Genomic DNA, 24,877 nt, shown 5'->3' with positions numbered 1-24,877 from the left:
TAAAAAAATGAAGAACTAAAAAGTGTTTTATTAACCTAAATGAGTAAAGTACTTCTCTTATTATCAGCACCTAAATTCTTTATCTATTTTGTTTATGGAAATTTGGTTCTCTCCTTTCTGATGATGTAAGAATATTGTCCTTAATATGTTACACCTAAAGAAATATACATCTGTCTTTAAGAGCTATACTTTTATGTCAGTGAATTGATTTACTATGAGATGCTTGGAGAAATTCCAGAAGTTTTCTTTATGATAGAATACGAATATGAACACTGTTTTTTTTGGCAGGTGGATGAGGCTGCCTGTGATACATTAGTACATTGAGGAATATGCACAGACTTTTAGCAATCGACAAGTGCAATTTACGGTATTCATTTCAAGATATAGTATATTTAACAGGAGTCATTGAGGTAATTTTCAGAAAATTATCTCTTGCTAAAAATCCTAAAGGAAAACACACACACACAAATATTAAACCTGAAGTTCTAATTATTGTGTCCAATTGCAGCAGTTCTCGGGGAGGATGGTTAACGGTGTTTATATTGCTATATTAGATATCACAAACAGTTTTTTCAAGAAAGGAATTATTTTTCATCATTTTTCAGGAATTAATTATCTTTCAATTCCTATGCATTTGTTCATCAGAAAATATCTTTGATGGGTATACGGTGCAGTCAATTGCTTCTGTAACATCGAAAATCCAGCAATGCAAACAAATCATTTTCATATGTTGCAGGTACAGTCTATTAAAAGGAAAGATGCACTTTGATGTTCTTTTAATTAAAGTTTCAATTACATTAGTTAGCACTTTCTGCAAAGAGATTAATTCAGTTTGCTCTGGTTATCAACTTGTCAATTCTAGAAAGTACCAATAGCCAGTTAATTTTGCACACTCAGTATTTCTACTTTGGTAAGCACAAAAGAAAGCAGTGAGTGCTAGTTTATTTTTTGATTCAAATGTCCCTGCAACCTAAGATTCCACTTTACAAGACCATATTGGAGAACTTGTTAAACTTTAGGTCTCAACCCTGGTAATTGTATTACATTTCCCCACTGATGCTTGAAGACTCCAGCTAAAGCAAATTTTATTTGGTATCTATTTAAATTTTACAAACGGTAAATTTCCTGTTTGTAGTAAAAATGAAACCTTGCTACTTTATGATATTAGTATTTATCTGAGTCTGTTAATACTTATAGTAGAAAATCATAATGAACTAATATTTCAAAATCTAGGAGCTACTTTTTGCTTCTTCTCCTGGTTATAGAATTTTGCATAAATAGCATTTTTCTTTGGGACTCACTTTTTTCATTCACAAATTAATGAAACCGTGATTTTTAGAGTGTCTTAGAGCCAGACACTGAGCAGACATTGAGTATCATATGATGATGGACAAGACACAGCCTGTGCCCTAAAACAGTTCAAACTGATGAAATGATGCTCATTGTCACACTGAACCCTGTGATTTTGTGCTTTTAGGGAAGCAAAATTCCTAATGAAAAAGAAGAAAAGCCTTGTATCTTTACTTGAACACGTATGAATTTCCATTTGTAGGACAGATGTCTTCCACTGGTAAGACAGAAAAACATCATTTCATTCATAGATACTAATTCAATTAGATCTATGATAAAAAAGGAAGGAAACAAAGTCTGAAATATACTATATCTTGTTTTTCCTCTGAAGGATATTAAAGTAATTTTGCATATTTGAATTGAGCATAAATGGTTGATTACACCTGGAGAAAATAATTGTCTGGGGCACTGAATCTGTTTTGGCTCCATCACCTCTATTAATGTGTTACATTCTAAAATAGTTTTGCATCTTCATAATTGTAATTGTAATAATTACTTTCGAAATAATTACCCTGAAGTCTATGGTAACAAGAAGGCCTAACAGAAAGGATCATTTTTCAATGAGGAAATTAAATCTTTAAAAAATGCATTTCCCTGCATTATTTGAAAATTTTAAGATATTCTGGGCTGGCTCTGCCCCATTATGCCAAACTTTTTACAGAGAGTCCGTTAGAATGATCATTTAACACCTGTATTATTATTATTTTTTTTGCTACTTTCTCATAGTGCAACCTGTAATCGAAGGGTGAAGCAATCCCCATAGCAGTTATAATTTAGATTATGACTTAATCGCACTGGTTGTGAAGGGCTAGATTTGAGTATCTGGAATTTCACTAACGGTTGATTGCAATAAGTAGGCACAATTGAGTCAGGAGCCATAAACTAGCCCTTCTTTTCTAAGACAGGAATAACGGCTGAGCTTGACTGAGTTGTTTGAAGTATGAGATGCTTAGCACACAGGTGGTATCTGTTGCATAAAAATACTGTCACAGAGCTTTATTTCTAGACCTGTTCTGACAATCTTTCCTTTATTCTTTTTGTTGAGGATCAGTTAGATACCATCAATCAACCTCATCGACCTCTCTACATGTTTTAATAAGTGTTACATGATATGATCAGTATTTCCCAGTCCCTACTAAGCAGATCACAGATACACTTAAGTGCTAAATGCATTAGAGATACTTTATGCCAAAATTTACATTTAGAATAGCTAATGAAGATTTTTTCAAATAAAAGGTATCAGTTAACCTCCCAGAAGTTCGTGTAATCTCAAAAGTAGAGATTTCTAGAAAGCCAAGGTCCTCAAATTAATCCCTTCAACCTTTCACTAGTCTTGGCTTTCTTGAGGCCAGGGAGGGGAAAGGAAAGGGAAGGAAAAATGAAAAATCACATAACAAATAACGTACATAAGAGCACTCTAATACAATGTTTTGAGATGTGTCAAAACATATTCAATGACACATATTCAGGTATCGAGGCCTGAAAATTATTGCATTAACTCATATTTTTCAGGAAAAAAATGTTTAAAAAAGAAAGGTTTACCTTTTATTTATTTATTTATTTATTTTTGGAGGGCTACTTTTCTGAGTTCATTATATTTATAGATAAAGCTTGTTGTGTTCTACTGTATATTATATCAAATGAAGTTGTGTGGAGCATACATGATCACTCTAAATTGATAATGACTTATGTGTGGGGTTAAACACATGAATTTTGGAGTCAGATAGTCCTTTGTTTGAAGGAGTTATTGTATGAATTTGTGTTTTCACTTATATAGAGGCTTAGATGATATTTAGCCTCTTTCTTCCTCAGTTATCTTTAAAATAAGAATAATAGCATCCTCGACTTTTGTGAAGGATTCCCCTGGTGGCACAAATAGTTAAGCATTCAACTACTAGACAAAAGGTTGGTGGTTCGAAGCCACCCAGAGACACCTTGGAAGACAGGTCTGGTGATTTGCTTTTGAAAGATCACAGCCTTGAAAACCCTAAGAAGTGGTTCTACTCTGCACACACTGGGTCGCCATCAGTTGGAATCAACTTGACGACAGCTAACAAGGACAGCAGCAACAAGGACAGTATTGTTAGGATTGAGGAAGATAACGTATGTAAAATGTTTAGCATAGTGACTGGAATACAGTGTGTGCCAAATAAATGGTAGCAATACCAGTGCTGTGATTTTATTCATCTATAAGTGTGTACAAGAAATTGGAAAACTCTGGCTCTGATTACATTACTACTATTTTGATCTACTAATTAGTTACCTACTTAGGAAACTTTTAAGCATTTATGCTGCTAGCTATTTTGACATACTCAAACTTTTGCTGCTTGTCAACTGAAAATTTACTCAGGGTACAGGCATTCTGTTCTAAGTATTGCTGAAAGACCATAGAAATGCATGCCCTTTGGGTCATCTGTTGTAGAAATTTAAAAGCACTTGAATGTGTAAATTAATACATACATACAGTGAAATCTGAGAGTGCCGGAACTCAATGGAATTGCCTTGTTTTTCCAGGTCTTGCAAGTTTTCCACCTATGACAGGGTGGTCTTATCACTTTTCTAACAGTGGAAAATATTTTAGTTGTCCTTCTCTGAAAGGTTTCCTCCTCACATACGTTCTGGTTTTCAAAGATTTTACTGTATATATGTATATATGGAGCCTTGGTGGCATAGTGGTTAAGAGCTCAAATCTACCAGCCACTCCTTGGAAGCTCTATGGGGCAGTTCTACTCTATCCTATAGGGTCTCTGAGTGTTGGAATCCACTTGAAGGCAAGGGGTTTGGTTTTTGATTTATATGTATATATTGACTTCCAAACACATCAGCAGTTGAAAATGCTATGGAGCACAGTTCTACTCTGATGCACATGGGTTACTGTAGCCATTAGTCAGAATCAACTTGACGGTAACTGAAAAAACAAAATGTATATATACCTACTCCTCACTTACAGACTATCTCATTATCTGATATTTCGCATTTATGACAAAGTTGAAAAATTCTCAGGAGGAGCCTCTGATTGATGGTCCAGCCGGACGTGGGGCCACAGCCAGGTTCACGATGCTTTCTTCAGGTCACCCCAAGTGACATATCGGAGGCCCTCATGACCCCCAGGCCACTTGAGGGACGGCAGCTGACCAGATGCTGAACCACTTCTCCTATCTGTCCTCAAAGTCAAGCGACAGTGGGATGACAAGAGGTCTCTGACAGCAGGAGGAGGAGGGGCAAGGGCCTAAAGGTGCTGGGGAGGTCAGTGAGGGGAAGCAGGAAGGGGAGGAAGAGGGGAGGGGGCTGGCGGGGCTACAGGGCCAGGGCAGAAGGAGGATGAGCAGGGTCCCTGCCCAGGGCCGGTTGCGAGAGTAGGAGGGCAGCAGACAGTGAATGGCAGGGGGCGAGGGCAGTGGGAGGCAGGTGGCAGGCAGCACCCAGCCACCACCAGCACCCTTTCCCACTCCCTAGTGCTCCACTGTGGTGGGGAAGGCTGGGGGCCACTTGAGTCCCAAGGCGGCCAGGGGATCCTGACACGTGGTGAGAGTTGGAGGTGAAGGACATACAGCAATGCCGAAGATGAGGCACAACCCCCCAACTCTAGAATAACACTGATCTTCCATAATGATCTGGTCTTTGGAACCTAACCATGTCAACAAGTGAGAAGTGGATGTATATATAAATGTGTGTGTGTGTGTGTATATATACATATATATGTATTTGCATATATATATACACGTATATAGATGTACATTGTTATGTATGTATATTTATACATATGGAGCCCTGGTGACTCAGTGATTAAGAGCCCCATTGCTAACTAAAAGGTCTGCAGTTGGAATCCACCAGCTGCTCCATGGAAACCCTATGAGGCAGCTCTACTCTGTCTTACACAGTCGCTATGAATCAGAATCAACTTCCATGGAAATGAGTAAACACACACACATAATAATAACAAAAAAAAAAAAAATGCCGTCATTCCAGCTCATAGCTACCCTATGTAGGGTTTCCAAGGAGCGCCTGGTGGATTCAAGCTGCTGATCATTTGGTTAGCAGTTGTAGCTCTTAACCACTACTCCACTAGGGTTTCCCGTACATACATATATGAGTATATGTATACACGTGCATATATGTGTGTATGTATACATGTGCGTATATGTATATACATGTACATGTGTGTATATATGTATACATATATTCAACATTTTGCTTAGCCTGAGTCTTCTCTTTATACAGGTAGAAATATGAAGAGTTAAGCAATAATCAGTTCCAGTTTTGTTTGTTTGACGTTCAAATGCTTATGGAATCAGGACTTGATGCTCCTTCAAATTCACCCTAAAGTACCCACTCTAGTGAGGGAGTTCATAGAATTTATGAAAAATATCTTCCGTGAGAGAGTTGCCCACAACAAAGAAAACTGTTTAATTAATCCCCACAGATATTTCTATTCTGTCCAGAGTCTCTAAAGCCATCAGCCTGGAGAACCAAATCCAAATGGTGTCCTTTAGTATGCAAAGTCACTTTCTTTTGAAATATAACACAGGCCTGGCCTAGGGCCAACTTCTATCCCCAGTGGGCTTCTCAAAGTCTCTTTGCAATAACATTGGTCTCCCTTTTCAAAGGAATTCCAGTACCCACTGCTAAGAAGATAAAATTTTCTCCACATCTTTCAGTTCCTAAGTTGCAGCAACCAGACTTGATGATTCACATACAAATAAGCGACAAGATCTATTTCTGAGGATCTTTCTGCTTTGTAACGAAGATTGACTTGTAAACAGATAATTTAATGTAACTTAATTTTCTGATAGAAAAATGCAGGACTTACTGTGGTTGCACAGAGGAAGGCAGATTACTAAGTTTGCATGAGACAGTCAGAAAATGCTTTAGAACAGCTGCTTGGTGAAGGATGAGTAAGGTAATCTGAATTAGTTGTAAAAGAGGGAACAAAATAGACAAAAAGTGAAAACAAAAACCCCTTTGCTGTCAATTCTGACTCATAGTGACCCTATAGGAGTAGCACTGCCCCATATGATTTTCAAGTTTTTAATCTTTATAGAAGCAGACTGCCACATCTTTCACCATCAGAATGTCTGGTGGGTTCAAACCAACAACTTTTTGTCTAGAAGCCCAGAGCTTAATCACCACCACCAGGGCTCCTTTCAAAAGAGGAAATAGCACCATCAACATAAAGGAAGCATGGCTGGAATCCAGGGTCTAGATTCCATCTAGACCACTGAGGGCTGTGAAGTAAATTGAAATTGGGTAAGAGACCAGGACATTATGGAAACAATGTATGCTGTCATGGAGGGTGTGGATCAAGTCGGAAAAGACTAGAGAAAGGAACAGCAATTATAGCAGAATGGGTGATGTAATTGGTTTGCAGTTGGCTGCTAACCTAAAGGTTGACAGTTTGAATCTACCCAGTGGCTTCTCAGAAGAAAAGTCTGGCAAACTGCTGCCATAAAGATTACAGTCAGGAAGATTTTATGGAGCTCAGTTTTACTTCGAAACACATGGAGTCATCATGGATTGGAATTGACTCAACGACAACAGGTTTGAATTTTTTGTTGGATTGTAGTTGACTTATGCAAGACCTTGATAACTGAGATAAAGAAGATGACAAAAAGGTAAAACTGAAAGAACTTAGTGAGAGAGGAGGAAAAAGCTGTGTGAAGGATGATTTCAAGTCTCCTACTTTAGGTAACTTGATAAAAGGGATTCAAAAGAATGGTTTGTGAAAAAAAGATGCAGAGCTCAGTTTTGGCCATGTTGAGATGAATGTATACACTCAAGTGGAGTTAGTATCTGAACAGCTACATATGCTGCTAAAGATTTGTTAGCATATAAACAACAATTAAAGCCTGAAAGATATGTTTATATCACTTTTAATGACAGGATTTAGTAGAGTAATGGTTATAAATTAGGGAGCCAGGCTCATCTAGTATGGCATATCCAGAAATACCTATATGATATTTTTAATCAATTTTTGAGCAGTTTGGATACTACTCCATGCCCACTCCTACACTCCACACCAGGAGAACAGTGTGTAACTCTGTTGAGTATCACTTCTATCGATACTTTAAGCACTACCATGGAAAAAGACTGGAAAACTCTGGTGGGATTAAGTGGAAACGGAATTGGAATTCAAGGTAAATTTTAACTAGAAATGAAGGGTGTAATAGATATTTTCTAATATTTTGTCTTGATTTAGTGTCCTCATTTGTCAACTGAGAATAAAAATATTCTCTACTTGAAAGGATTGACATGTGGATTAAATAAAATAATGTATGTAAATGCTTAAAACAGTATCTCCAAACATTCAGAATATGAAATATTATTTTTATTACCTGGGAAAAGTATTAAGGATTGGCATCAATCCTTAGGAAAACACATTTATACCAATAACGTAAGAAGAGTCATGAATGGATGAAGGGAAAAGTTGTATGTAGGGCTTAGTGAGGAGAATTCCTCAAACCAAAGAAGAAGCCAAGAAGGGAAATGATAAAGGAGGGGTTTGTGCTGAAGATGAAAGCCACCAGCCCGGCACTAGATGGCTCAAATGACTATCTTTGAGTAGCTGGAATATAGGACAATTCTCATTACCTACTTCCTGGGCTATTATTTGTTTTTCCTTCAAGTATATCTTAAAAACTAATACAGGTTGACTGATTAACCTTTCAGAATAGGTAATCTGTTGGTGAATCCTTTCAAAATCCACACATACAGTGGATCATAAATATTTAATTTAAAACACAGAACTCTGTAGTAAATGCCTTCTTAAAGATATCCCTTTTGCAGTAAGTAGAATATGCCCCATAGAGAGTTTGTGGATGACATACAATTTTCCCTGAAGCTTCAGATTCCTATTTGTCTAGGAGCACAGACAAGAAATATGAACTTTATTTGTTCAATACCTTTTCCTTCTGTTCTTCCTACTGTGATTTAAAATGAAACAACACCATAACTCAGCTGGGTGGGATATGTCAAAGCAAGGAAAATAGGACTTAAGCAGAGATTTAAATCTGTAATAGAGCCACCACTAGGGTCCAAAATAAGAATGGAGATCTAAATCCTGAAAGCCCCACAAATAGAAGCTCTAGAATCAAAAGACAATTGGCAAGAATCACTGTCATCCCCAACTAAAGGTAAAATTAAAATTGTCTCCTGATTTCAGCTTCCAAAGGCTGATCATCAAATGTGATTTCCTCTAAGTAAATGTCACTTATGCCCTTAGCAAAGCTATATATCACTGGCAGAATAGTTTTCATGAGTTTGCTTTTAGTTACAGGACAGTTTAAAGCAGGCTTATTATTCTGAATAAAGAAAATTCATATATATTCCTCTAGTAGCACATTTTATCATTTCTCTTTTCCATGGTAGAGTAATAAGGCACTAAGTTACACTTTCCTAAAGCTAAACACTTTATTTTACTGGATTTAAGTGAAAAATATAATATCTCAGTAAACTTGTATTCATAAGTGATCAAGTTAGAATAACATTATTATTTTTTTTAAACTCTAGATTAACAGTTGAAAGATGAAAATGCTGGTATTATTTCCAGATTCCCATTCAATAAAATCAGTACTGCATCCCTATACCAAGAGCTTTGGAATAAAATGCAGCTGGGTTTGAGTCCTGCCCATCATTTTTGTGACTTTGAGTACTCTATGGGAAAGTCTCCAGCATCACTTACTTAATCTTCAATAGAAGGAAACCAAATTTTTAAAAATTAAAGTGGCAATAATAGTTGTTTCTTCTTAGAATGGTTGTGTGTGTCTGGCGCATTGTAGATGCATAGTCAATGCTTTTTTCTGTTATAGTTTTTCCTCTCTCCCTCTCCATATCAGACCTCAGAACAGGAAGAGCCTAGATTCAATTTTATACTTTTGCTACTGATAAGGAGTTGCCAATGAATCTCTTTTCTACTACAGGCATTTTAAATAACTGTTGGTAAGGTATGGAAATCCCTAGAATAACTATTTTTATTGTTGCAGAGGTATATGTAACACCACCTTCCAATTTAACGTTTTTCATGTGTACAATTCAGTGATATCAATTACACTAATCATGTCCTGCTACTATCACGGGTGATCATTGCCAAATTTCTTAGAATAGTTTTTGCAGTTTAGAAGAGACTTCAGAAATTCTAAATCTCTCTTAAAAACAGGAAGACTAGTAGTGAGTAAAAGACATAACATTCTAGGAATTCATGTTTTTCTTTTCCTTTAAAAAATTTTCCTGGCAACTTCTAAATACTTGACAGTCTTGTAGCTGCCACTAAATTTTGTGTCTCTCTATCTATGGCGAAAACTGAATCCAAGATTTCTTTAGGTGGTGTGAACACTTGACAATCCCATTTGAGAGCCATGTCTGGCTCAATTAATGTTTAAAGAATTGCATTCTTCAGCATACATTCTCTCCTCCCCTTCTTCTCTTGAGTTTTCCCCAATCAAACATAAAGCATTACCTTCTGTGAAATGGAAGACTAGGTCATGAAACAGTTTGTAGAGTACTTCCCAAATAATGTTTGCTATTTATAGGCTCCAAATAAACCTTTAAGAGTTATCATTATTTAAAAAAAAGATCAAATTAGTCTTGAAGTTAACGTGAGAATATGCAGATTTTTTATTGAATGAATGAATTTTTAATATACAGAAAATAACTAAGCACTATGATAGCACACTGGTTAAGAGCTCAGCTGCTAACCAAAAGGTAAAAAAAAAAAAAAAAAAAACTAGGCAGTTCAAATTCACCAGACGCTCCTTAGGAACTGTATTATGGGGCCATTCTGCTCTGTCCTATAGGGTCACTATGAGTCAGAATCAACTTGATGACAATGGGTTTTATTGATGTGAACATATGACTACTTATTATTTTACAAAACCAGTAAATCATATTTTTTAGAAGCCACTGGTTTAATCTAGTAGCTAGGGCCTACTTCTGAAAATAAAAGTGAAGAAACATCAAATGGTTGAAATTATTGGGCAAGGAGATTTATGTGTTCAAAATCTTACATGTCAGATTACTCCAAAATTTTATCTCATATAATAAAGTTTTGTTCTTAAATTTGGTTTTTTAATACAATCGACTCGACGGCACTCGGTAATTATGTAGGAAATAAAGCAACTGTAGTGGATTTGTTTCAAATAATTTGCTATAGGTCTTCTTAGTTGTAACAGTAAGAAAAACTAGCATCTTACTGAATTAAAAGAAAGCCTCTTTTTGTTAAACCACTGACAAATTAGAAAGCTCGGTTTAAGGAGTGAAAGAAAACTGGTTTCTTACCCTTTTAAATCTATATAATGGAGAAGACAAATGGAAGGGAGTTTATTTTAAATGTGAAACTTTATCAAATACATTTCTTTGCATTAAGATGACTTAAATAAAGCCTTCAACACGTGGTCATAACAGATCCCACTTGTACTAGCTGTTCCCTAGCCAGGACTTTCACTGTATTATTCACATTTAGCTTATGCTAACAACTCTGCTTATATTCTTGTCAGAGTTATTATACTGCCTTCCACAAAGAAAGGAGATATCTGTATTCCCAACCTTCTAGAGCATAATAAGGGAGCAAACACTTCTGCACAAAGCCTCTTTGAGCTGTTTAATTTACTTTTTGACAAAAGGAGACTGACACTGAGCAGTTCACAAAGAACAAAAGCAATCTTTCATACCATGAAATACAAATGATAATTTAATCATTCCTAGAAGTGCCATTACTATAGATTCAGGAAAATATAATCTATCTTTTACTTAGGAAAATATAATCTATCTTTTACTTATATACCTAGTGTGGTCTAATTACATAACATTTTTAAAACGAAACTTGCCATTACTTAAAAAAAAAAAAGTTTTATTTTTTTTCACTTGTATGTGTTTTATAGATGAAAAATACTCAAAGAAAAAATTAAAATTAAATCAGGAGTAAAGGTTAATCCTCTCCCTCTCTGATGACATTCCTATTGTTATGTATTTCCATTCATTCAACTTATTTTTGGAAAGATATGGAAATCTTTATTAAAGGAGATTTTTAATAATGCTGCCAACAGGAAAAAAAAAAAAAGTATAGGAGTTACAGCCAGTTCATGAAATCACTGGGTTTTCAGGTGAATGAGATGATTACACAAATATTAGGTATTAATTACTAAACTGAAACCTGTTAATTGTGAAAATAATATAATTCATGTAATAGTCAAAATAAATGTTAGTAGGTGAAAAAGCTATATATTTTACAGAAAAAAATAGATATTATTTTATATTTATGATCATCTGAATTGCTTTTTTTTCAAAATTATACTTTCTCAGGGCAATATTTTTATTGGAATCCCATAAAATGTCAAATGTCACTCTAGATCCTAGAGAGGCTTTGTATTCCTAAGATTGAGAAAATGCAATAGTGAAGGAATCCCCCAGATTTGACACCAGCCCCCTAATTTATGCCAGACCAACTTCTGCAAACCTAGAGTATAGAAGTCTAAGGCTGACAGGTAGATTCATGAAGCAATGCACCATTTCTTCTTTCAGAAACACCCACACATGCACAGGCAACAGCCTTGACGTTTGATATATTAAATACTTGGGACAGCCCATCTATACTGCCCCATGTCCCTTTTAATTTACCTTTGCAGCCAATGAAGCATCCTGATTCTCAACATAAAATATATCATGGATGGATTGTTCCCTTAAATCTGTCTTCTCTCTTACTCCATTCTACTTGACTGTCTTGCTTTACTCAATGTTTTCAAAACAGAATTTATTCTCTCTTCCCTTTAAGTTATTCCTTTTGCCTTTTCTACTTCTATTAATGGTACTCAGCAGGGTTGGATGTTGTAGCTACGTATTTTCCACGTTCTTAGAATAAACAGTTGTCGAACAATTAGAGGAGCCTTGATAGTGCAGTGGTTAAGCATTTGGCTGCTAACCAAAGGGTCAGTGGTTAGAACCCACCAGCTGCTGTGGAGGAGAAAGATGTGACAATCCAATTCTGTAAAGGTTTACAGCCTTGGCTGGACAGGGATCACAATAAAGGGTCCTGGGCAGAGCGGGAGAAAAATGTAGAACAAAATTCTAACTCACAAAAAAAGACAAGACTTACTAGTTTGACAGAGACTGGAGAAATCCCAAGAGCATGGGTCCTCGACACTCTATAAACTCAGTACTGAAACCACTCATGAGGTTCACCCTTCAACCAAAGATTAGTCAGGCACATAAAACAAAATAAGACTAAGCGAGCACACCAGCTCAGGGGCCAGGACAAGAAAGCAAGAGGGAACAGAAAAGCTGGTAACAGGGAAGCCAAGGTCAAGAGGGGGAGAGTGTTGACATGACCTGGGGTTGGCAACTAATGTCACAAAACACTATGTGTATTACTTGTTTAATCGAGAAACTAATTTGCTCTGTAAACCTTCATTTAAAGTACAATTAAAAAAAAAAAAAGGTTTACAGCCTTTTGAAATCTTATGGGGGAGTTCTACTTTGTCCTGTGTGGTTGCCATGAGTTGGAATCAACTTGAGGACAATGGATTTTTTTTTTTTTTTTTTGGCATTGCATGTTATTACTAGTGTTGTTGTCATTATTATTAGTATGTTTCCCTGGCAGCAAACTTTCAAGACGTTATAAATTTTCAGGTAGCTTTTTTCTTGAAGTGCCCTACAATTTAGTTGCTGCTCCTTCAGTTATATTCCACACAGGATATCACCCTCTGAAGTACAGCTCTTATTACAGTCCATTCTTAAAATTATTTAACTATTGTTCTACACATTTTATTAGCATATTCATATTTCTTAACATGAAATTGTATAGAAAGATCCCTGATAACTTTTAATCTGTTATATTGTTATTTATGTATCTTTTATCACTTTATCATTTTCAGTTGTTGAAGTCATTTTCCTCTTTTCTTGATTTGAACTTCTAGAAAAATACATATTTTAATATCTTCAAAGGATCTACTTTAGTTTTTTTATTTCAATTTTTAATTGGTATTACATGTTATGATTTTTAATATTAAGCCTTTCTAATTTTTACTGATTTATACTTTTTAGGAATCTTTCTCTTAAATTTTATCTTTAAAAGTATTTTAAAATTAAAATAACCCTCAGCGGTTCTGAAATGATTATAAAATAAAATCCAAACACCTTAGGCTGGCCTTCAAGACTTTTCAGCCTGACCACAAACTACATCCCAACTTTTATACCATTATGGATATTTCTTTTAAAACTTGATGTTTTCTTCTTGTCATGATCTCTTCCACTCTAATTCAAGGTATCCTTATCTCCTAATATGTCAGTGAACTAATCTTCTCCCTGGCTTTTCTGCTTACACCCTTGTCTCTTTAGATTATTCTCAACAGCTGCCAGTGATCCTGCTAAAACTTAAGTCAGATGATTTCATTTCTTGGCTAAAAATTCTTCTTTGAATGAGGACTCAAAATCCTAGCTCTACTTAAAACCTACAAAGATAGATGATCTTCCCTGCTATCTCTCTGAGTTCATCTTCTATCACTCTCCCTCTCTCACTCTGTTCTCAGGCACCACAACCTCCATGTTGTTTTCTCTAACATTTAAACTTATTTCCTCCCTTCATGTACCCATTGTGCCTACCTGACATTCTTCTGCTGATGCACATTTCTTTATACACTGTACTATAATTACCTGGGTCCCTAGTGCCTCTTTCCTGCTAGTCTATCAAATTCTTGAAGGTGGAGACAATATCATACTTTCCACCCATACCTGTCAAAGTGGACTTTTTATGTCTAAATAGATCATTAGACACATAAATGCATGTTGACTGATAATAAATGGCATTATACTAGAATTCAGTATTCTTTTATTTTATTGTAATTGCATATAATTGTGTATCTTTTCTCTAAGAGATAATGACAGTTGCCATTGAGTTAATTCCCACTCATGGAGACCCCATGTGTTACAGATTAGAACTGAGCTGTAATATTTACAGAAGCAGATCTCTAGGCCTTTCTTCCTTGGTGCCACTTGGTGGGTGGGTCCAAATGCCAACATTTCCATTCACAGTTGACCACAAACCATTTGCACCAAACAAGGACGTTATACATACATGTTGTTGTTGTTCTATGCCGTCAAGTCAATTCTAACTCATAGCTACCCTGTATGACAGAGTTGAACTGCCCCACAGGGTTTCCTAGGCTGAAATCTTCATGGGGGCAGATTGCCAGATCTATTTGTTCTGCAGAGCCACTGGTGGGTTTGAACCACCAACCTTTCATTAGCGGTTGAGTACTTAATCATTGCACCAGCAGGGATCCTATTAGCCTTAATAGGATGTCCTTTAATAGGGCATCCTGTTAAAGATGAAGCGTAGACCCTAATCTAGCACAATTCCGTATATGTCCCTAGTCTTTAATGCTTTCCTGATGTTCCCAGGTTCAGGACATGTTTGTGTATGTGCAGCATTTCAGAAAACTACCAAGAATAAAAATCTTCTCTCAGGTCATTGTGCTTAGATCTGAGAATCTGGTAATGTAAGGAACAGACCCTTAGTCAGTCCTGCTTATACTTAGCAGATAAGCCCATTGTTGGTTAGACTGGTTGAAAAATAAAACAGGGCTGGGTTTATTACTGAACAAGCCAAGCTCAATTCTGTGAGTTTCTACAAATCATTAGTTCCCTACAGAGTATATTGCGCAACGATTTTTGTAAAGGAATATACTTTCCATTGAAAGGTGGACCCAACTTTATCACTTTGGGTGAGAGCCCAATTATTTAGCTGTCCATTATTTTTAACAAGTTAGTCCAAAGGAAATTTAAGGAGAATTAATTAAAAAAAAAAAAAAAGTTTAAAGTGTGGGAAAGTTCGGAAAGATTGACACTTTTGAAACAGACACATCACAAACATGGCTCTACATAGTTTTCTTTCATGGCTCTTAACGTCGTTAACATCATTATTATTTCTTGATTGGACTCAAAAGGAACACAGACAGAAAGAAATGAATCACTAACGCTTTATTTAGCTTTCAGAATATTATCTTTTAATAATGATAAACACTTCGGGGAAAAAAAAACTGATAATGCTATTTCCTTTGCAGTTCTCTTGGAAAAAAAAAAAAAATTTTTTTAATGTCCCTTTTCTGTTGGTGAGAGTAAAAAGAAAGATTCCAGTCTCATATTTCATGTTTTGTGATTTTAATTCTTCCGCAGATGTCAGTGAAGCACAAAGGCTTTCGAATTAGATAACCTGGGTATCGCAGTTCTAGTAGTTAGTAAACTGCGGTAACACCTAGTCAAATTTTCAAACTGTTAACAGCATCAGAAAGTCACGCCATTTCGTGCAACTTAAATTATAAGAGTTTCTGTTTTCTCACCTTTCAAACAAGAACAATAATAAGTATATCTATCAAAGCAGAGCCTACAGGACAGAGTAGAACTGACCTATAGGGTGTCTAAGGAATGGCTGGTGGATTTGAACTGCTGACCTTTGGTTAGCAGCAGAGCTCTTAACCACTACAACACCAGGGCTCCAGCATTAAGTAAGTGATTGTTAATTTTGTTTTTAAGTTTCCTTTTCATATGTTTAATTTTTGCCCCTCTTCACTGCTCCCTTTATCTAATCCACTGGTTCTCAACCAGGGTTAATTTTGTCTCACAGTGAACATTTGCCAATGTTTGAGATATTTTTGGTTTTCATAAATGGGGTTTGGGGAAGGGGACTTATTGGCATTTAGTGTATACAGATCAAATATGCTGCTAAAAAAAAAAAAAAAAAAAAGCCCGTTGCCTTCGAGTCCATTTTGACTCATAGTGACCTTTTTGACAGAGTAGAACTGGCCCATATGGTTTCCAAGGAGCTCCTGTTGGATTCGAACTGCTGACGTTTCAGTTAGCAGCCATACCTCTTAACCACTATGCTACCAGGGTTTCCAATATGCTGCTAATGCTGCTGAACACCCTATAATGAACTGGGCAATTCCCACAACATACAATTAACCAACCCAAAATGTTAGTGTGCCAAGGTTAAGAAATCCTGCCCTATTCCAAGTTCTTCTCTCCCATCTGCCTATTCCTCTTCCATTCTTATTCTGCTACTGCCATCTGCTTTTCCTTCTTATGTATGAGTGTATTTTTGTCTCTATCCCCTCACAGAAATACTTTAGTAAGCATTAAACCTTAACTTTTATATTACTTGTCATGTCTTCAAGATATTTCTATGAAAAATTGCCTACACCCTTCTATCACTGGTGTTGAGTGGGCCATCGACTATGGCTCCCAAGCACCCTCACATATCCTTGCTGAATATTCCCCTGATTCTGAGTGGTTTCTGTAGCTAGTCGTAACAACTAAGCAGGTGAAGGTGACTAGAGCATGGTTACTGTGTAACTGACTGTCTTCCTGTAAAGGGGGACTGGCTTATTTCCTGGCTGCTATGGAAGGCACTAGACTCTTTGCCCTGGATTCCTCATCTGCAGCGCAACTCGTTGGGTGCCTAACTTCCATCTGGGTCAGCCTGTGGGATTTGAGGACAGGGGAACTGGCATTACCATACTGTTTATTTAACTGGGAGTAATAAACTGTCTTGCTCGGATCCACTGAGTCTCACTGTCTACTTTTGGCACCTAAGGTATTGTGGCAAGTTTATTTCTTGTCTTGAGGCTGAGATTTTTCCCTGACAACTAGACAACTGGATAATCTGTGCCCTATAAGATTCAATTTGTAAGGTTTCTTTGTTGTTGTTGCTGTTATTTGTTTTGCTTGTTTTTAGTTTTCCTCCAAGACTATAGTCATTGATTCTAAAAGGTTTTATCATCATCTTCAGTCATTAACCATTATTGCTGCAAAAGCCAAGATTTGAGCGTGGATCTCTCTGACTTCAAACCGAATGTCCTTTCCACAAAAGGTGTGGTTACTTCAGTTGTATTCTGATCTATGTACAGAAAAGTTTTCAAATTTTAATCTGCTTGTAATCTAACCTTGACTTTTAATGAGTATTTGTAACCCTGGTGGTGGAGTGGTTAAGAGCTTAGCTGCTAACCAAACGTTCAGCGGTCCCAATCCACCAGCCACTCCTTGGAAACCTTACGGGGCAGTTCTACTCTGTCTCATAAGATCACTATGAGTCAGAATCGATTTGACGGGAATAGGTTTGGTTTTGGTTTTATATATGTAGTTTTGTTGTTGTTGTTTTTACTCTGCTAAACTGTAATTCAAGTCATGATTTTTGTCTTACTAATCTTTAGATTTAGATTGGTATACTATAAACTAGAAAATATCAAAAACATAATAAACTATCAGTCTAAGAATAAAATATGTATTTTCTCATATTTAGTAACTACTGATAGAGAAGAAACCCTGGTGGCATAGTGGTTAAAGGCTACAGCTGCCAGTGAGAATTGTCTCTTTACTAAAAATGAGACAATAATACTTATTTTATTCTAAGACTTATGGTTTAGTTTGTCCTAAAGATAGTTTCTGATGTTGTGTTAATTTTTTTTTTCCGGCAAATTATATCAAATTACTTTGTAAATGCAATTTTTAATATACATTGTTCTATATGGTTCCATGAAGGCTCATTGTTATCCATTCTGAAACTCCCATTCTGATCCCTTGTGTCAACAGCACTATTTGTCCATTTCATCTATGGGGAATCTCAGAAGAAAAGATAAGATATTGTTCCCCAAAGACTGGCCCCAACCCTCAAACTATGAGAAGAATGCCACACTAAAATAAATTTTTTTTTATTATTTTATTAAGGAGGCTTCGTGACAGAATGGAGCCCCGGGGGCACAGTGGTTAAGAGCTTGTATGCTAATCAAAAGTTGGTAGTTCAAATCCACCAGCTGCTCCTTGGAAATCCTATGGATTAGTTTTACTCTGCCCTGTAAGGTCACTGCGAATCAGAATCAACTTGATGGCAATGGGTTTGGTTTTTGCTTTTGTTTTGGTGGCACAATGGTTAAATGCTTGGCTTCTAACCACAAGGCTGGCTGTACTAACTGAACCAGCAACTCCTTGATTTGTTTCTGTAAAGATTACAGTCTAGAAAACCCTATGAGGCAATTCTCCTCTGTCACGTGGGGTCACTCTGAGTTGAAAATTGACTCTACGGCACCCAACACCAACAACACCTATTTTATTGGGGCAATTTCTTTATCTTTAGCCAATATTTAACTCATTTATCTCCTTTATCTTTTAATTTTCTGCTCCTATATTCCCCTCACTTTGATTATAGGACACAGTCGTTGAGAAAGCCTTTTTATTTGTTAACTTTTAAATCAAGGTTTTATAGCTCACCTGAGCATTCAACAGCCTCAGCAGGAACAGTGATGCTTTGCAACAAACTCAAAGAAAAAAAAAAGTGTCCCCACAGGCTGGTAGCACAATTACTAACTTCCTGCCTAGTATTGAAATTCTTCGTTCTCTCAGCATAACAAGGAAAAATGAAGCATGGCTTCAGACTGCATTTTAGTGTTGGTGCCATTCTCCAGGGTTGTTTATCCGTAATTTCTCTTCAAGAATAAATGTTTTACACTATCCAGAGGAGAAACTTTTTTTGAGGCAATATGATCTTTTTTTTTTTCCCCAGCTCTTTAGGATAAATGCTTGTTCAGTTATGCGAAATGACACCCTACCACAACTGCACACTCAGCAGTAGCTCCTCTGCTGTAACAGGTTGTCTGGTTTAAATAAATGCCGTTTTTTCAAGCTTACTAGCACACATAAAATAAGTGTTTTAAATAATGTTCCTATTGAAAATCAGTATTTTCTGGTTTTCATGAGCACTGTATGTAACAGAAAAAATGGAATAAAATTTGCATTACATATTCTTCAAGGACTCTTTCAGGAACCACATATTGTGCAGAACTAGTTATCTCATACCCTGTTCCCTTATGATAGGTTTTAAAAAAAATTAGACTTCAAATCTGCTTCGCACATTCTGCGAAGAAAGCATTTGCCATTAAAAATAAATACAAAGAATGATATCATATTTAAACAGAGTAAGCAAGTAAATAGAACAGGGAAGCAAATCCATAAATGCTACTTCTCTGGTTTTAGTACATTGGTGCTATACCTAATCCCTTTTTAATGTTCTAGGAATGCATGATATGGGATTATTTCTGAGTTTTGAAAGCTCTATAGAACTCCTATAATTATCAGGGACAAGGAGGACCAATGTTATAAAGCTTGTACTTTTTTGTGCATTGATCCCTGGTGGTGCAGTGGTTAAGAGCTTGGCTGCTAATCAAAAGGTCGGCAGTTCGAACCCACTGGTCTCTCTGGAAACCCTATTGGGCAGTTCTACTCTGTCCTATACGGTCACTCTGAGTCAGAATCAACTCTACGGCGATGGGTTTGGTTTTTCGGATGATTATTAATGTGAAGCTTCCTGAACAGAAGGTAATTTTAGATATATAACCATACAGTTCAGGCAATGAATGACCTAATACATTGGCGAGAACTTGGCTTATCACAAAAGACCTTTAAACTGTACATTCCTTACCCACACTGGCATCTGGTTTCCAGATTCTGTATCTGTGTTGCATTTGTCTGATTTTAGGGCCGCTGAAGTGACTCTGTGTGCTCTACCATGTCTACTACATTGTAGGATAAATGGCTCTAATCAGTCGGATTCTTCCAGTGTGCAAATGACTTCCTGGGAATAAGTTAGCGCATGGGGAACTGCACTTACTTGTTCTGGTCACTAGAGTGCCATTTTGTAAATTGCTGCGGCACTGGGCTCAACGATACCCCAGTGTTCTGAGTAAGTCAACTGCAGATTCTAAGGTGTCTAACTTAACTTTCATGACCTGACTGAAAAAGGAATGTGGGCAATTCGGTGTGCCTGTGAGCATCGATGTGATAATGTATGAAGTGCTTTCATCTGAACTTCTTAGGACTTTTATGTAAATGCATAGGGTTTTCCAGCTTTTCTTGCCCTTTTAGTCATGGAAGCATACTGCCCCTTCAGGGACAGAGGGGGTAAAACTGTTCTGATTCACTCAACCTTTGGGGAATCTGCCTTTCAGCTCCTGGCAAAGAAATCTCCTTCCCTCCCCTGTCCCCCAAAGGCAGCGGTGACAGGTTTGGGAAAGCTATCATTGTGTATATGAGTTGTGAGGATGAAATGGGGGCACTATGTAATGCCTATGATTTTTCCAGGCGTACTGAGATGGTTCTAAACATTTCCGTAAATAAACTCACGGAGCTTCTCTCTTTAGGGATGGCAGGAAGTGATACAATCTGTACCTTTTTCTAACATATTTCAGTCAATAAAACATGCGATTGAAAACACATGAGTTTGGGGATCTTCAATTATCTGCTATAAAAAGGCGTGTTTTTAGGAAAGAATGTCAAATGAGAAGTGAACAGATCAGGTAATACCATCTTTCCTGAATGGCATTGGTGTTTTGAACAAGGTCAACTAACATTTTTTTTTTTTTTTAAACATGATTTTTATTTTTTTTCATTAGCTAACATTCTGAGTGTGGAGTAAAGTTCAATGATATGACTTTGTTCTGGAAAAAACCAAAAACAATGCATGGACTGTCAGAACAACTCAATCAGGGGAAGAAGGTGCTTTTAGGAACTAGAGCGTTTGACCATCTACCTCAAACTGTGAAGCTGGCAGGCATAGGCATCTCCCTCAAATCCTTCCTCAAAAAGGAATGCTTTCACTACAGTTGGAGTCCCTGGGTGTTGCAAACAGTTAACGTGCTCAGCTGCTCACTGAAAGGTTGAGGTTCAAGTCCACCACTGGAGATCTACTACCAAAAAATCAGTCATTAAAAACTCTATAAAGCACAGTTCTACTCTGACACACATGGGGTCGCCACGAATCAGAATTGACTTGAAGGCAACTGGTTTTTTGCTGTTTGTTTTTCTCATTGCATTTATGAGGACTGCTGGTTTATGAGAAGTCCAAAGTCCAAAAATTAAACATAAATCCACCCATAGTTTTTAAAGGAAGCATAATATGCATTACTTTACATGAACATTGATCTGTATACATCAATATTTCCTGTACCACTGAGATATGTGACTGCTTAGCCAGAAATACAGTTAAGGAAAAAAAAAAAAAAAAGATCACGGGGATGGCGCAGGACCTGGCAGCATTTTGTTCTGTTTGTGCCATGAGTCCAGGACCGACTGGACACCAGATAACAACCACAAAACCTGTCAAAGCATACGGAATTCTGAAGTTGTCTAAATCAAAATTGCATGAAATAACTCTATCCGCCACACCTACCCATATTCAGAAATTACATTTAAGACATACATACGTATGTATATATTCATATATGTGTCTGTGCATGGACGTTCATACATGTAATTATTTGTGCATGTAGACTGAGACAATTGTACCCCACAACACAAATATGTACGTCTCAGAAAAATTATTTAGCTTATTGGTGGTAGAATGTTTATGATTTTTCAGATTTCTCCACTATTTTTTTCCTTTAAATGCATACTTCTTTTAAATTTTTTTTTCCCCCTCATTTAAAAGAAATGTATTGGGCTGCTTGTCAAAAACAGCGAGATCTGTCATTGGATTTTCTTGTGACTGTCAAAAGCCCAGGTTTTCTTCTGTAAGATCGGCGTTTATAAATCACCTGCTTTCTAAACAAGCACTTAACACACATCATATCTTGAAACATCACAATATCCCTAGAAGGGTAAAAGGGAGAAAACAGCATTTTTGTCACTGATCAGAATCGAAGGACTTTGGTTGAGTTTCAGAAACATGGCAATGCCTGTCTCAAATCACACAGCAAACTTGAAGCAACAAGTATAACCCAGGGCCCAGTATTCTCACTACTGTGGTTGCAGCTGGGTTCTCAGTCCAGTTGAATGTCCTTTTCTAAGGCAGCATGGGAGATGAAACATTTATGATGAAAATAGGTACATATTTCTTCTAGCAATACCCTTACAGGTTAATGTGAGTTTCATTTGCATGCTCAAATTCCCCAGCTAGATTTAAGCAGCGGACAGCTGAAACAAAACAAAACAAAAAAATAACATTCACCATATTTCTGCTTGAATTTTATTTTTCAAAAGCCCTTCTCTGTCTGAGTAAACTGTGACAAGTAAGATGATAAATTATTATTATTTTTTGTTTGGCCACCCTCAGTATATATCCATAATCACGCAAAGTTCTTCTTCTGGAGCATTATGACATATTCATGTTGTTTCCTAGCTAGAAAGAACTCTTTTATTATGAAAAGGCTTACTACCAAGGTTAGCAATATCAATGCACAATGTCTTATATGTGGTTGTTTAGACGTTATAGTGAAGGCTGCTTACAGCTGCCTGGAGTGTTTATTGTTGGCTCTGAATTAATCTGCTGTTCTAATGTGACAGGTTCAGCAAAATGACATGGATCACTGGCTGGTTCAAGGTCCCTGCTATAACAACATGAGGTAAATAAAAATAATAGTTTCTTGTCAAAAATCTCCCTAAAACTTGTCCATATCAAAATAAATGAAGTATTGACTAAAATTCCATTTACCTACATGCTCTCATGATATTTAATACTTGTTAAAGCTGATTGCTGAGGTCAGTGGTGGTTCAGTGGTAGAATTCTCACCTTCTGTGCAAGAGAACTGGGTTGGATTCCTGGCCAATGCAACTCGTGCACAGCCACCACCTGCCTGCCAGCAAAGGCTTGTGTGTTGCTGTGATGCTGACCAGGTTTCTTTATCAGAGTATGATGGACCAGGAAGAAATGACCAGGTAGCATTTTGTTCTGTTGTGCATGGGGTTGCCATGAGTTGGGGGCTGCCTTGACAGCAGCAGCAACAACAACAACAGAAAAGCTGATTGCCAACAACCCCTCCCATCTTGGGAATAATACCACCTTGTTGAGCTTCATAAAAACCTGGTTTACAGAAGTAACACTTATCTGGAATTTTCTATTGGGGCCAAGTCAAAGTTTGATACCTGTTCCAGGATTCCAGTAGGCTGATGAGGTTGCCTGTAGGTACACAAGTTTCCTTCTATTCATTACTTAACAAACTTAGCACATTTATGGGATTTTGCTTATATCATGAACAAAGACACAGTTTGTTAAGTATTAAAATTATATAAAGCATTGTTTTTGTAATTTGACTCTGGGAGTTCCCTCAGGAACAGATGTGAAGATTGGATGACAGCGTTTCAGAGGGACAAACAGACTAAGTTTTACTCCACTCTACTCTTGGGGTGGAGGGAAACTCAGCTCCTACTTTTGTTTTATGTTAAGCTTTTGCTTAAGATTTCATTAGAAAAAAGAGGCTGTGCATATGGAGAACTAGACAGGTAAATGCATCTCCATTAGTCCGTGACCTGGGCTGCTTTACATTCCTTGAGGGAAGTTGAATAACTGGAACCAGTTTAGAGAACTCTGTTTTCTCATGTCCATGTTTGTACTATGAGATTAACGATACCGGTCTTCGAATATTGTTGAAAGAACTGAGTGAGAAACTTTGTGAAAGGCCTCTGCAAAAAAGTAATCTCCATTCCTTAAGGATTTATTGTATGCAGGTGATTGCTCACTAATAAATTCATATTCTATAAATTTATATTACTGACAAAATAAGGTTAATCTAGTTGTTATATACTCATTTTCTTGGAGCACTTAACAGTGTATTAACTATATGCTTTGAAGAAGTTACTTAACATTTTCTAAGCCCCTGTTTAGACAAAGAAACCTCTTAGTGTTAACCTCAGGGGTCATTCTGAGGATTAAATGGCATACACCCACTGCCATTGAGTCAATTCCAATGCATAGCAACCCTATAGGACAGAGTAGAACTGCCCCATAGAGTTTCCAAGGAGCCCCTGGTAGATTTGAACTGCCAACCTTTTGGTTAGCAGCCAAATTCTTAGCTAAGCCACCAGGGTTTCCATGATAGCTGTGAAATGAGTAGAACAGTGCCTGGCACAAGTAAGTATAAGTGCTCATTAAATATTTGTTCTTGTTGTTTACATTACTTTTGTAAAATTGTCAGTAAATCCAATCTTGATTATTGTTTGTAGAAAATAAGGCATTGCATTAAACAGAGTAGGAATAAAAATATGACTTTGAAAGGACCTGGTCTTACTGGCTGCATTTCTTTTTTTAAAAACTTTTACTGATATCACAAACCCATCTGAGTCATTATGAGCTCATGAGAAGCATATGAGATACTTCCATTGAAATTTCACTGAAATCTTAATGGAACCATTATGGTTCTTCCATTGAAATCATAATCATATGTTCTGAAGTCATCATGGTGTATCGTGTCAATGCATACTAAGGGAGTTCTCGGGCACAGACCATTGACATGATAGACTATAATGGCTCTTTCAGAGCTGCTATGGTCCACTGTGTCAATGCATACTGAGGGAGCCTTTAACGCACTGATCCGAGCCTGCAGAACACTTCTCCATGCTGGGAGGGGGTAGTCTTATGAATACTGTGATGAGAAGCTAGTTGCTTGATTTTCGATCATTTTATTAATCAGCTTCACAGTGATTAGTGCACATCATGATGCTATAAGGTAGTTGGTTTATATTTAAAAATATGTAACAGTTGCCATCTTTCAGGACACAATAC

The sequence above is a fragment of the Loxodonta africana genome, chromosome 17, assembly GCF_030014295.1.
Source record: "Loxodonta africana isolate mLoxAfr1 chromosome 17, mLoxAfr1.hap2, whole genome shotgun sequence".
Classification (NCBI taxonomy): domain Eukaryota; kingdom Metazoa; phylum Chordata; class Mammalia; order Proboscidea; family Elephantidae; genus Loxodonta; species Loxodonta africana.
Note: the sequence above shows the minus strand (reverse complement) of the source record.